The sequence below is a fragment of the Scyliorhinus canicula genome, chromosome 1, assembly GCF_902713615.1.
Source record: "Scyliorhinus canicula chromosome 1, sScyCan1.1, whole genome shotgun sequence".
In the NCBI taxonomy this organism is placed as follows: Eukaryota; Metazoa; Chordata; class Chondrichthyes; order Carcharhiniformes; family Scyliorhinidae; genus Scyliorhinus; species Scyliorhinus canicula.
The window spans coordinates 85998987-86014552 of record NC_052146.1 but is presented as its reverse complement, the minus strand read 5'-3'; the positions used below and the strand labels follow the sequence as shown (position 1 = coordinate 86014552).

Sequence of the window (15566 nt, the reverse complement as noted above, 5' to 3'; positions counted from 1 at the left end):
AGAATCGTGCCCTTAATCTCTGGCAAGTATGTTTTGTTTAATATAGAAAAATACATTTGTCTATTTGCCTACAAGTCTGCAGCTTGCTACTTAACTATTGAAAGCTTGATGCTAACTGAGAGCAAGCTAGTGGGAAGTATGAGCTGTACGAAAGATAAGCCAAGGTTGGAGGAGGTTGAAAATAATAGTGACGCCGTTTTACAATAGGAGCCAGAAGCACACTCCTGATACCCAGCATATTGTTTAGCTTCACTCCACAGCAGCATTGGTGGCACAACTGGTGGGCCATTTCCAACAGTCCCTGTGACTTGGCAGGATCCTTTATGCCCCTTTACCCAACTATTTCCCCCAAGGTTTCTGAACTGCAACAAAAACAGCCTTTAACGTGTCAGTAGGTTCTCCTCCTCTTTACATCCTGTGCAAAGCTACAACCCTGCAAATGCACATGTTTAACTGCACAATTAATATGACAGAAACCACAACAATTATGCTGTGGTCAAACACATGCTCTGAGCAAAGAAGGGAGATAGAATCTTGACAGATGAACAAAGTAGGCACACTCAGGCAAGTGCAGAAATGTATCAAATTCAGGTTCTTATCAAGAAAATCATTAAGGACAAGGAATATATTTACATGTGTCACTTCTCAAGTAAATGCTAATTTCAGAATTACTGAAATTGTATCTGTGACCTGCCAAAATGTATTTCACCTGCGGATCATTTTACAGTAGCGTTGTGACTTAATAATAACCATCTTTTTTAAGATAAGTGTTCCAGAATGCCTGCAGAATGTAAACTGAGTAATGGGTTTGTTATTTAATATTTTCCAAAGTGATACATTGGTAATCTAATCATATTTGTCGAAGTACCTTTTAAATAATTGAGTTCATTTAGAACAGGAAGTCAGATTCTGCATCAGTACAAAACATTTATACCAAGCCTTTTGAAAAGTGGAATCTTTATTTTCCAAGAACCAAGAGCACATTAGAACCTTTTACCTTGAAACACTAGCTGAGACATGAAATATCATCAAGCATGAGGCACTGAGAGATCCTATCCTCTAAGCAGGGCTCCAGATAACAAGAGACAAGAGAGGCTTTTGGCCAGCAGGCCAGCTGTAAACAATGTACACTGGGAGGCATGGAGAGGTGTAGCAAAGTTACTTGCTATGTACAGACTGTATAAGCCCTTTATTTTAACATATTCTATTCCGCTATTGCTCCAGCCATCACCTGAGAGGCATGGGCAACGTGAACACTTGACTTCTCCAAGACATTTTCAAATTAAGTTAAATGATAGACATGCTGGCAGCTACCTAAGATGACTGAAGAGCATCGATTGGAAATGATTGATTTGACTGCAATATGAAAAAGGCAAAGGTATCTGAGATTAATCTTTTTTAAAAAGAAATTCCAATTAAGGGGTAATTTAGCGTGGCCAATCTACCTACCCTGCGCATCTTTGAGTTGTGGGGGTGAGACCCACCCAGACACGAGAAGAATGTGCAAAACTCCACTCGGACAGTGACCCGGGGCTGGGATCGAACCTGAGTCCTCAGAGCTGTGAGTCAACAGTGCTAACAACTGCACCATCATGCCACCCAAGGATAAGCCTTATGGGCAGGAAATTTTAACCATAGAAAATTATTTGGGCATTTGATACTTTTCTATGTGAGGGGTGCTAACAGTTGGAAAGGAAACATTTTCCATTTCAAACTCAAATGGATGTACCAGAAAGGGATCTTCTGTATTGCTGAAACCAGGTGCAACAGACTCAGTCTTACAGCAATCTGACCTGCACTTGTGCACTATCTTTCTATTTACTACACCATTCTGTGGCCTATTTGAGTACGATTCCCAACTATTTGTGCTGTGGGTTGGTGCCCGTCAAGAACTAGTTTGAGATTGTTCCACCACAATTTACCTGGCCATTTCTCTTGTACAATGGTGGAGCTATTCCTCTTTAACGCAAACTGCTTTTAGTGTATATCTGCCTATTGTGGTATAAACAGAAATAGGTTTCCACTGTACTTCAATATGCTATTGAAACAAATGCACCTGCAGTGAGGAACCCCAGACATTAGTCTTAACAGTCTTCTCAGTTTCTCTGGTATTTGCTCATTTCTAAAGGAAGTGGTTGGTTGTCTCTTGCTAGCAACGCAGATGAGGTGATTGTCAGAGAAGACAAAGCATCAAAAAAGTGTTGAACAATGAAACAACAACGTGCAGAGAATAGATGAATGAATTCTGGGTTTATTTCATTAAGATTGTGCTTGTATGATTTCATATCGCCTCAAAATCCATGTTGAACTGTTCTAGACCAAAGGAATACCAACATTTTCACCCAGTGTGCCAGGAATACCATGTCGAGGTGATAGCGTTCACAAGCAAATAAACGGGTAAGTTGAAGTTTTTGAGGAGCTGAACTCATTCTCTACAGCTCTGAAAAATGTTGCAAAGTCAGCTTCAGTATTACGTGAGAGTGAACTTTTCTCTTTGCGAATTATTCTTATAGAGCTGGGATTTAGACTTAGAAGTAAATTTGTATCCATTCTCCCTGGGGTTGAGAACAGTTGAACCATTGGTAACCTTTCACAGAAAGAAATTGATGTATCTTTGGACGGAATAAACTAATATGTCTCACTATGAAACTGAAATACTGTTTAGTGCTCAGTATATCAGAAGGTCATACACAACATGATTCTATCTCCGACAATCCACCAGGTGAATGCATTAACAGCTCTAAATTACAGTATTTCTCTACGCCATATTGTAAAATGTGCTGCAACAAACCATAGACACTATCGCAGAGAGGGTTTTAAAGGTCAAAATGTCCTTTATCTAAGAATCCTGTTCTGTTAAGCTTAAAACCATATTTCCTGACTGTCCTGTTTTTAATTGAGATAACTCTGACCAAAAACAAATACTGTGTGAAAGACATGGGGCTAAAAAAACTGAGTGCTAACCTACTGATCATGCAAAAATTGTTGAGAAGAGTTTCACCCGTTCAAGGGATTGCCAAGCGTATTTATAGCAATAGCTAACATTCTATTCGGGTCACATTTTTATTGTCTTATTCACTCATTTTCGCTCTTGAAATATAAATTATCTTTCTGCTAAAGTTTAGGCATTGCAAATTTTTAAACTCTGAGTAATCATTTAGATTAACCTTTTTCTGAATACATACAACGCAATTTTTAAAATATGAATGTACAGCCAGGGGTGCAGTGTAAGACATCAATAGACAATTTTATAACCATACATATGTCCACAATGGTATTCAAATCGGCATTCGGTCATGTGTATTCCGCTTGAAGGCAGCTCCTGGGATGATTGTCTGCTGATTCTTCATCCTGAGCTGTCTATTGGCTCTTTCTGTCAGTGTTGCTTTGCCATTGTCCTCCACTCTCATGAACAGGGAGAGGAGGCAGTTCTCAAGTTGACCTCAGCCAGAAAAGGAATTTAACTTGTTTCGATGGTGTTATTCTGAACTACGAACTAGCTATCTATCCAACAGTACTAACCACCACCCTTTCAACATTACAGTCTCTTTAATATAAGCTAGGAAAGAAATGAATTGAAAATTCATTGATATTTCAAGACAGGAAAAGTCTTCCAGTCCTTCAAAATTTTAATATTGTGCTACAAATATCTAATGAATACATTCACAATGTAGATTATCCTCATGGATATGAATAGCTGTAAAATGGCATCAATTTAAATAATATAAAAAATGACAAATGTAACTTTTTTGATTGCTCATGAGTATTCAGGAGCACTTTTTGTTGGAAGGTGTTGTTGATGCTAGCTTCCTGTGCCTCAGTGTAAAATTCACAATAACTCAGGACAATTATGTAAAGCAAAGGCATGTATATATTGCGTTAACTGGTCTATGAACAAAATACAATGAGTAGCCCAAAACAAAAAAATTAATAATGGCAACTTATTTTCCTGAAAGCCGAGGACATAACAATTCTGGTAAATTTGTCCTTAATGTCAATGAAGATCTTTGTATTTGCATTGTATCTGTTGGAGGTTTCATTGAACATACCACATCATGGATTTACCAACCTCACTTGGATCTGGTTGCTGATATAAATTAATTCTGACCTCCTGTCCATTATATTTGTCGTCATTCAGCAAAGATTGCATAATGGATTCCTCTTGTTGCATTAAACATTTGAAAATCCATGTGTGCCTTCCATTACAGTGAAATCCACTGATGACAAACACACTTGCTGTGATTAAGTCATTTTAGAAGGGAATTAGAATCCCAAATGGGACATTTAAATCCTACTCTTAAGAGAAATTTCATGGGATGTGGGCATTGCTGGCTGGGCCACATTTATTGCCCAACCCTGAGGGCACTTAAGTGTCAACCACATTGCTGTGGGTCTGGAGTCACATGTAGGCCACACCAGGTAAGGATAACAGATTTCCTTCCCCAGAGGACATTAGTAAACAAGGTGTTTTTTTACGCCAATTGACAGTGGTTTCATTGTCATCATTAGACTTTAGATGACAGGTTGTTAAAAATTCAAATTCGACCATCTGCCATGGTGGGATTCGAACTGGGGTCCCCAGTACATCACCCTGGGTTCCTGGATTACTAGTCCAGTGACATTACACCACTGCCTCCCCATTATTGTGTGTGTTATCTCAACAACATGTACTTATATAATAACTTTAGGAAAACATCCCAAGGCAAGTGACAAAACATAGTAACATAATTAATATAACATGAATAGTAAGTAATAAGACAGAAATTGTTCCGCATGAGCAATTTACATAGTGCTATTTCCCTGCTTTCTGCCCATAACCCTGTGCATTCTTCCCCTTCAAGTAACAGTCTAATTCCCTTTTGAAAGCCTCAATTGAACCGGCCTCCACCACACTCTCAGGCAACACATTCCAAAACTTCATCACTTGCCGTGTGAAAAAGTAGTTCCTCAGGTTACTTTTGCTTCTCTTACTAATTATTTTAAATCTGTGCTCTCTTGTTCTCAATCCTTTCAAAAGTGGGAATAGTTTGCCTCTCTGTCCAGACCCCTCAAAATGTTTTACCTCACTATAAAATCCCCTCTTCGCCTTCTTTTCTCAAATGAAAACAGTACCAACTTTTCCAATCAATCTTCATAATTAAAGTTCTTGTGAATCTTTTCTGCACTCTCCCTAAGGCCTTCACATCCTCCCTAATGTGTGGCACCCAGAACTGGACACAATATTCCATTTGACACCAATCCATTGTTTCACACAGGTTTAACATCACCTTTTTTCTCTTGTACCCTATGCTCCTATTAATAATGCCTAGGATACTGTATGCTTTATGAGCCACTTTCAATGACTTATGCACATATATTGGCAGGCCCTCTTGCTCCTGCACTCCATTTAGAGTTGTATCCTTTATTTTATACTGTCTCTCCATATTCATGCCACCTTCATATTTCTCTGCATTGAACTTCATCTGTCACCTACTTGCCCACTCCTCCAAACAGTCCATGTCCTTTTGAATTTCTACACTACCGTCCTCACAGTTCACAATGTTTGAAAGTTTTGTATCATCTATAAATTTTGAAACTGTTTCCTGTACACCAAGGCCCAGCACTAATGTACATCAGGAAAAGCAAGGGTTTCAACACTGGCCCTTGGGAACTCCCTCACAAATCTTCCTCCAGCCGGAAAAACATTCATTAACCACAATTCGCTGTTTCCTGTCACTCAACCAATTTTGTATCTGTATTACTACTCTCCTTTTTATCCCATGAGCTCTAACTTTTCTCACAAGTCTGTTATTTGGCACTGTATAAAATGCCTTTTGGAAATTCATGTGCACCACATCAACATAATTTCCCTCATCAACCCTCTCTGTTACCTCTTCAAAAAAGTCCAAGTTAATAAAACATGATTTCCCTGAAGAAATGTGTGCTGGCTTTCCTTATTTAACCCACATTTGTCCATGTGACTATAGATTTTGTCACTATTTATTGTTTCTAGAAGTTGCCCTACCACGAAGATTAAACTGATTGGCCTATAGTTGCTGGGGCTTATCTTCACAGCATTTCTTGAGCAGGGATCTAACGTTTGCAATTCTCCAGTCCTCAAGCATCACCCCAGAGTCCAAGGAAAACTGAAAACAATTATGGCCACAATTTCCACTTTCACTTCCCTCAGTATCTCAGTTAATACGGTCTTGCTGTGTTATCAACTTTAAGAACAGACAGCCTATTCAATACCTCCTCTTAACAATTTTAAACCCTTCTACTGTCTGAATTACTTCCTCTTTCACCATGGCCGGGATACCACCTTCTTCCAAAGTATTACTTGAATACCCCAGCCATGCCCCCTGCCTCCCTGTGTAAATTGCCATGCTTTTACTATTTATTTGCCTATTGAAGACTTTGAAATTCTCTTTTATGATGGCTGTCAGTCTATTTTCATACCCCCTCTTTGCTTCTCTTATTTGCTTTTTCAACTCCCCTTTGATCCTTCTGTATTCAGCCTGGTTCTCCATTGTATTTTGTACCTGACATCTGTCATAAGCACTCCTATTTATCTATATCTTAATTTCTATCACTTGTCATTCAGGGAGCTCTGGATTTTTTGACCCTATCTTTCCCTTTCAAGGGAATATAATTTGATCGAGTCGGAACTATCTTTTCTTTGAAGATCAGCCATTGTTCAGCCACTGATTTTCCTGTCAACCTTTGACTCCAATTTGTTCAGCTCAGATCCACTCTCAATGCTTTGAACTTGGATTTCTCCAAGTTAAACACCTTACCTTGCATTGCTCATTGTCCTTTTCCATCCTAAACCTTATGATACTATGATCACTGTCCCCTAAATATTGTCATACTGTCACTTGATCCATGTTGCCCACATCATTCCCAAGAACCAGATCTAACAGTGCCTCCTTTCTTCTTGAACTGGAAGCACACTACGGTAGAAATTTTTCCTGAATACAATCTAGGAACATTTGTCTCTCTCTGTCCTTTACACTACTCTTGTCTCAGTCTATATTTGATTATTAAAGTCCCCTCCCTTTTGTAACTACTCTCTAATGCTTGCACCTCTATAATTTCGTTGAGATTGTGACCATGGAGAGATTGTTTTAAATTTGAGGAATTGATAAACCAGGAGACAGTGCAGATCAGTGAGCGTGAGCACTGGGGTAATAGATGATAAGGGCTTAGTGTGGGTAAAAATACAGCCAGCAGAGTTTTGGATGAGTTTACATTTGTGGAACTTGGAAGTTGAGCGATTGGTCAGGAAAACAATGGAATTGTTGAGTGGCAAAATATTGGAGGAGCAACTAAATAGCAGAAAAGGGAGGCAGGGGTGGAGACAGCAAAGTTATTTCTGCAACATTCTTTTGAATATTATAAAATAAAATCAGAAAACTGAATCATACAATAATCAGTTACGCTCAGCTCTTTATCAAACTGCCTCAGTAATTGTGATACGGTTTTAAATTTGATAAAGATCTCAAGATTTTTTTAACTCAAATTATTAATTAGTGAAATTTCATGGCGGCTGTAATTTGTGATTTGATATTTTCTGCTCTGAATTACAGAAAAAATCTTATAAATGGAATCTTACTGTTTACCTAGTGAAATATGAAATAACACTTAATGATAAATTACTGTATGTATTTCAGATACTAATCCTGCACTTCATTTATTTTCAGTTTATTTTTTACATTTAAAATTGTTCATCACTCATTATCCAGCAGCATTTCAATAATTACAATAAAATGTTAATTTCAAACAGCAAAGTATTTGCAATTAATCGTTACAAGAATTGAAAAGTGAGGCATTTTAACCACAAAAGTATTCATTTTGACGTATCCTCCAGTTAGGATACAGTTTGGTACTGGGTCCTTGACACCAAGCTTGATATTTGCACATTAATAAATGCCAGACATTAATTGACAGTTACTCAACATTTATTGGACATCTTGGTAAAGTGAAAACTTGTGTTCTACAGTAAACTTATTTACCGATTGCGGAATATCACATTTCCACAAATTGGAGAATGTGCCCTGTAGAGACTAGCTCTGATTTGGACTTTGAATTTGATGGGTTGAAGCCAAATCGGGCCAAGCCGAAATTGATTTGTAACACGTGCCCAACAGTGAAAGGATTACTGAATTCTGATACATGGCTGCAGGAAAGACCCATACCAAAGGAGATTAAGTTTAGAAAAGACAGACTGTAATTGTCCTTTTTATAATTTTTTTTTAGAAAGTATCATTATAAACTGCATCACCTTCTCATAACATTTTCACAATGGAATTATTGAATTCTAGTCAAGATTATGAATTAAGTTGTTAAAATAAAAACACTATGCTAAGGGTTTGTTTTTTAGTGACAACTCTTCTTCACTCATTTGTGTGTTAAATAGGATTATAAAATGTCTAACTTCAGTTATATGAATATTAGAATTTTCCATTCAATACTTGAGCAGGGTGATGAAAACATCCTGACAGCATTTCCAACCATACTGACAGGAATAAGGCGGAAGCCCATTTAATCCTCAGTGCACCAATAAACTCAATGTTGGCAGACAGTATACTGATGTATATCCGTTCAGATTGTTACAGCACAATGGAAGGAGTGAGAGGGCACGCAGAGTGGTGTATGTCATGTCAACTATTTTTCTTTTTAAATTATTGTTTTTATTTTAAAATATGTTGTTTGTTTCACTGTATTCGGTATTTGAAAGGGGAGTTATTAGTAACATGTATCACTCAGCCAACGATTAACAGCGATGCAGAAATGCTGCACCGGGGGAAGTCAACATTTGAATGCCAATTTTAAAATGCAGACATCTTTTCCGACTGCAATTGTAGGATTTTCCAACAAACAGAAAGGGGTGGTTTTTCTGCCTCTATTATAAATGAGGAACATTTCTAACAGTATAGCCCCTATGTCAATAAGAAAAATGTTCTGAGATGAGCTAAACCTTTCTATACATTGTACTGCTACTGCAGAATCCTGCACTTTTCAAATGGGGCGGCACAGTGGCTCAGTGGTTTGCACTGCTGTCTCACAGCGTCAGGGACACAGGTTCGATTCCAACCTCGGGTGACTGTGTGGAGTTTGCACTTTCTCTCCATGTCGACGTGGGTTTCCCGGGGTGCCCTGGTTTTCTTCCACAGTCCAAAGATGTGCAGGTTAGGTGGATTGGCCATGCTAAATTGACCCTAAGTGTCCGAAGGTTAGGTGGGGTTACAGGAATAGGGTGGAGATAGGGTCTGTGTAGGGTTGGTGCAGATTCGATGGGCCGAATGGCCTCCTTCTGCACTATAGGGACTCTGATTTCTTTGCATTTATCGGGACTTTTCTGATGATTTTCACAATACAAAAAGTAACTTGTTTGGAAAAATATTTTGTCCAACAGCTTTGTATGTTTTGAAAGCATAGTCTAGCTTTATATACCAGATAGTCTATCAGATCTGGGCATGCACATACCGAATCTGAAAAATGGAGTGAACTGTACAACTCTGGTTGTCAAGTTAACAAACATTTCCAGCAACTTCAATATATGTTTGCATAAGATGAAAGCAAATTACTGTGAATGCTGGAGCCTGAAACAAAACCAGATTGCTGGATTCTTCCACCTCGCCCATCGCAAGAACGCCACAGGTGAGAGGCGGACAATGGTCCATTGACCTCGGCCGGGATTCTCAGGTTGCCGGGCAGACACGGCTGGAGAATCCCACCCAGAAAATACAGGACAATCTCAGCAGATCTGACAGCACGGTGGAGAGAGAAGGAAGCTAACGTTTTGAGTCTGAATGATTCTTTGTCAAAGCTCAAACTCGAAACATTAGCTCCGTTCTTTGTGCTCCATAGATGCTGTCAGACCTGCTGAGATTGTCCAGTATTTTCTGTTTTTGTTTCAATACGTATGCATTCTGGTAGAACAGATATCGGTACCTAAATTAAAAGGATTTCCCCAGTAGATGTTTAAACTTGAATTTTTCAAAATGTTCCCTCCCCTGCTTCAAATAAATGAGTAACAATTTCCAAAGATGACCTCAAATGTATTTTAAGTGGCCAAGGCTCCCCAACGCATGATCATTTGCTCAGTCCGTCTTTTAATTTGTCTAAATTCTTTGGACTCTAAGGATAAAGTAGAATACATTACTTTTCTTCCTTTGAAGTATCATCTGCTTTCTCTTCTGTTATTTATTTTTTGAGGTGTTATAATCTCCCTTTAAATATTTCTTGAAAACTGAGCCAGATTTAACACAACAGCAGTTTGATAGTTTTTGGGTAGAATTTCAGTCATCACATTTTGTCCCAACTCGTTTAATCAAAGTTGGCAGCGAGGAATTGTTTTGATAAGAAGCGCAAAGATATCGTGGTTTGCGAGTTGTCTGCAATTGAAACTGAGGCACTCCCAGTTGAAGTCAGTCACTAAATCTGTATATTGTTCCACAGGGCATGGATTAAAAAAACAATCTTAGTTCCCATCTTCCATACTATAGTTAGAAAAATATAAAACCTGATCTGATTCACATTGTGAAGGGTTGGAAGCTGTCTCAATTCTGCTGAACTTTGCAATTGGAGATGAGTCTGGAACGTATATCTTTTTCCTTCTTTTAGCAGATGTGGGTATCGCTGGCAAGGCCAGCATTTGTTACTGATCCCTGATTGCCCTTGAGCTGAGGCAGTTAAAAGCCAACTGGATTGCTGTGGGTCTGGAGTCACATCTCGGCCAGGCCAGATAATAATGGCAGATTTGCTTCCTGAAAGGACATTAGTGAACCAGATGGGTGACCAGTAGGGGAGGCAATGGTATTAGTGTAATGTTAATCTCACCTGGTGGAATTTAAATTCAATTAATAAATCTGGAATTGATAATTTGTCTCAGTAATGGTGACCACGATATGATTATCATAAAACCCATCCAGTTTAACAAGGCTTTAAATAAACTCTTGCCTATGAAGAACAGTCTAATAGCAGTTTTAATAAGTGGCCAAGGCTCCCAACAATATACAAGCTCCACCTTTTTTAAAGCGTACCTGAGGTGTTCCCAATTATTTCAATTACAGTCTTTTGCTTATTGTATTTGACCTCTTCCTCGTGATTTACCAAATTCTCTTTGAATTGGTGAATATTGTTTCACAGACCAGTGAAGTAACAATTAGTTGCAAATAAATAGTAGTATAACATTAAATAATTAGAAAATAGGAAATGGAATCAAGTTAAAAGTTAAACTAGATAATCCTTCAAATGATCACTATACAGTACCAATCTGAAGTCACCCGCTGAGCAGCACTGAGGTTTCTGTTAAATTTGACTTAACATTATAGTTCTTTTAACAGTAACTTCTAGCATTCTCACTGTGGCCTACATTTTAAATGTGATAGTTCTTTGTCATAATGCACTGGTAGTTTGAACATGAAAAGCCAGCAGGTTTAACTTAAATAGACTTTGGCAAACAGAGTGTTATTAAGAATCCTTCGGGCATTGGCGTCCTCTGCATTCCCTGCACGAGCATCTCAATCTATTCAAAGAAGCATGTAGTAAAATGCATGAAGAAATAGACCTGTAATATGCTTACACATTGCAGGAAAATCATTCTACGGTGTACTGAACTTAGCTGGAACAGGTGTGACACCATATTTGGCTGAGGTCCCTGATGTGGGTTCTGTACTCCTATACTTCTGTGGCAAACTGGGGTTTCATTGTTCCATCCCCATGACCACTGTGGACAATCATTAACAATGAATTTCACTACATAAAATACAGGGAAAGTCCTTGATCCGTTAATTATCTTTAAATTAATTGAATTCACGATATTTCTGAAATGAACAAATGCATTGTTTAAACGCAGCAAAATTGACCTTTTTTCTTGCTTGTTGCCCATACTTTCCAACTCGCAGGCAGGATTTATTTTTCTGAGGTCTCAATTGATTCAAACATCTCTGTTCAAACTACTTACTTCTAAATCTGACATGTGAATGCCAAGATCCCAGTTTAGGGGCACGATTCTCCCAGAACTGCGCTGGACTGGAGAATCGCCCTAACTGCGCCACGTCGCCCCAATGCTGGCGCGCAATTTTCCGAGGTGCGGAGAATTGGCTGTCCGCGGCCAGGCCGCCGATTCTCTGGCCTGGTTGAAACGGCAGAGTCCTGCCGGCGCCATTCACCCCTGGTCTCTGCCAGCGGGAACTCTGCGCAAAGGGTCGGGGGGCGGCCTGTGGGGGGGAGGGGGGGCTCCGTCCCCCGGGGGGGGCCTCCGATGGGGTCTGGCCCGCGATCGGGGCCCACCGATTGGCGGGCCGGCCTCTTCTCCCCCGGGCCTACTTTGTTGCGTGGCCGGCCCCTCAACCTCCACGCCATGTTGCGTTGGGGACGGCGTGGTGAAGAAGTCCCCCGCGCATGCGCGGGTTGGCGCGGTCCAACTGCGCATGCGCGGGTTGGTGTGGTGCCCATTTGACACCGGGAAGGTAGGGTGGAGCGACGTGAACCTCCCAGCGGGGGCCACAATTGGTTGTCCCCACGCCCGTTTCATGCCATTGTGAAACACGACGGCGTTCACGACGGCGCGAACACTTAGTCTCCATTTCGGAGCATCGTGCCCTATATTTTTCAGTTGCGGTTTCTGGGCACATTTAACAATACTTCATGGATATTTATGTTTAACATAAACCAGCAGAATTCCAAAAACAATAGTAATTCATGCTGTCTTGTGAGATAATTGAGCAGGTTTTCTTGCCTGAGGACCATCATGTAAGCTGTCATAATGAAAAAAAATTATGTTGAATTATATTAAAGAAAGAAATCAATTTGATTTTGATGTAAAAAAAGAGAGACTTAAATTCACATAGTGCCTTTCAATACCACAGGATTTCTAAGGATGCTTTCCAGTCAATAACCACTGTGGTAATGTAGGTAGTATGGCAGCCAATTTGTGCACAGCAAGCTCCCACAAACAAGGGGCGCGATTCTCCACACTCCCGACGGTGCGGAGAATAGCGTGGCTCGTAAAATTTTACGGCCACGCTGTTCCGACGCCCTCCCGCTATTCTCCCCCCCCCCCCCCACGCCCGACTCCAGATACGAATCGCTGCCGCCGTTTTTTTACGGCCAGCAGCGATTCTCAGCTGTTCGATGGGCCGAGTTCCCAGCCCTTTACGGCTGTTTTTACGAACGGCAAACACACCTGGTCTGGCCGTTCGTAAAAACGGCCGTAAACTCTCGATCTTTAAAACCATGGCACCGATTGGCACGGCAGTAACACGGCCGTACCAATGGTGCCATGGGCCCGCGATCGATGGGCACCGATCGCGGGCAGCGGGCTCGATGCCCGCGCACTCTTTGTCCCTCCGCCGCCCCGCTGTATCACTTCGCGGGGCGGCTGAGGGGCATCCCGGCCCGCGCATGCGCGGGTTTCACGCAAATGCGCGATGACGTCATCCGCGTATGCGCGGGTTGGAGTCTTCCAATCCGCGCATGCGCGGCTGACGTCATATGACGCGTCAGCCGGCGCTAACTCTGGCAAGCGGGCTTAACGAAATTCGTTAAGCCCGTGATGCCGGAGTTTACGGCGTCGACATGCTAGCCCCGACCGGGGACCAGAATCGGTTCCCGGTCGGGAAGGGGGGGGCTGGCGTCAAACCCGCCCGGATTTGACGCCAGCCTTACGATTTCTCCCCATATGGGAGAATCGCGCCCAAGCTTTGTGATATGAACAAATCATCTGTTTTTATGATGCTGACTGAGTGAGATATATTTGGCCCCAAGACACCAGAGATAAACACCGTCTCGTCTTCAAAATAAAGACCTGGAATTTTTTTATATCCACCTGAGAGGACCAGATGCCTCCTGTAGTATCCACGCTGGGAGAATTAGCGTGAAACGCAAGTAGGATGGAAGTGATACTCTTTTATTTGCTGTACAAAAATTACCTCTCTCCAAAGGGACTTGCTTCCAGATCTGCACCCAGGTCAGGGTTTTTACACTGTAAGGCTCTCCTCATTAAAAGGGATGCCCCACCCCATTATTGGGGAAGTTCATATTCTGTGGAGGTCACGGGGAATGAATGGTACACACCCCTTGACCTCCCTGGGGGTTATAACACCTCTCCCCCCCCCCAAAGTACAAAGTGGTGTGCACATTAGTGGACCTGCACGAGGGACCCTTTGTCTGCTTTGCCTGGGGAAGGTGCTCGGGCGTCGTCCGCACAGGGCCTGACACGGTATAACAGATGGTAGACGAATGACAAGGCGGGGTGGGTGTGGCCAGTGCAGCATCAGGGATCGGTACGGCGGCGGTTCAACCTCAATGTCGGAATTGGAGTCTGAGTTGGACACTTCTTCAAGTGGCATCTCGGCGTCCTGGATCTCAACGTGTTCTGGAACCAGGGGCGACGGCGGTGGAGGCAGAGGCGGCAGCGGCGGCAGCAGTGGTGGCTATAGTGGCAGCGGGAGCGGCAGAACCCGTGGGGCTGGGACATCCTGGCCCGGGTTCAGCGCCGCGCGAGTGCAGCTGAGGAGGTGTTCGTTTGAATTCCCAGCCTTGTGCTCGCAACGTATAAGGAACCAGCCTGGATTGGGCAATACAATGCCTGGGACCCACGTGGCTCCTTCGCCAAAAGTTCAGACATACGGCAAATCGCCCAGGCGCAATGACGTGTGGCGGCCTGCGTCTGCCTCGGACATATCCTGCCAATGGCGGACCTTCCCAGCAAGATCTGGGATGACCAAGCTCAGCCAGGTGTGGGGGTGATGACCCATCAACAGTTCGGCCATTGCAACCCTTGTCGTGGCATATGGCGTGGTCTGGTAACTAAACAGAAAGCGCAGCAACAGAGTCTACCAGCGTCCAGAGGTCTGTTTCCCTGCTTAAACGTCTGGACTGCCTGCTCGTCCAAACCATTGAAGGATGGTGGTATGGGGCGCTGCACATGTGGTGGAGCCTGTTTGCAGTTACAAAAGAGAGTCAGGCTACTTCAGAGAGTCGTGAATACTGCCCAGTCCATCACACGAACCTGCCTCCCATCCATTGACTCCATCTACAACTTTCACTGCCTGGGAAAGTGGGCAGCATAATCAAGGATCCCTCCCACCTGGCTTACTCGCTCTACGATATTCTTCCATTGGGCAGGAGATACAGAAGTCTGAGAACACGCACAAACAGACTCAAGAATAGCTTCTTCCCCGCTGTTACCAGACTCCTAAATGACCGTCTTATGGACTGAAATCATTAACATTACACCCCTGTATGCTTCATCCGATGTCAGTGCTTATGTAGTTACATTGTATATCTTGTGTTGCCCTATTATGTATTTTCTTTTATTCCCTTTTTGTCCCATGTACTTAGTGATCTGTTGAGCTGCTCGCAGAAAAATACTTTTCACTCTACCTCGGTACACGTGACAATAAACAAATCCAATCCAATTCAATCCAAGATCCAAATTCTGCGCTCGTAAAAGCTGTCCCATCATCCGAGATGATTACCTTCGGAATCGCGAGCATACTCAAGGTTTGCCGCAACTGTTTGATGGTGGCCTTTGCGGTGGTCGCCTGCATCCGATGGACTTACAGCCACTTGGA

The 15566-nt window shown here is 42.1% G+C and overlaps 1 protein-coding gene across 2 annotated transcripts in view; it reads left to right on the top strand.

Moving 5' to 3' along the window:
• Nucleotides 1-2176: 2176 nt before the first annotated feature.
• Nucleotides 2177-15566, top strand: part of LOC119964754 (proto-oncogene tyrosine-protein kinase LCK-like) — a 156376-nt gene continuing 142986 nt past the window's right edge. For both annotated transcript variants that reach the window (XM_038794710.1, XM_038794700.1), the window contains exon 1: nucleotides 2177-2397. The gene's annotated coding sequence lies outside the window, so the exon portion shown is untranslated. The remainder of the gene's footprint in view (nucleotides 2398-15566) is intronic.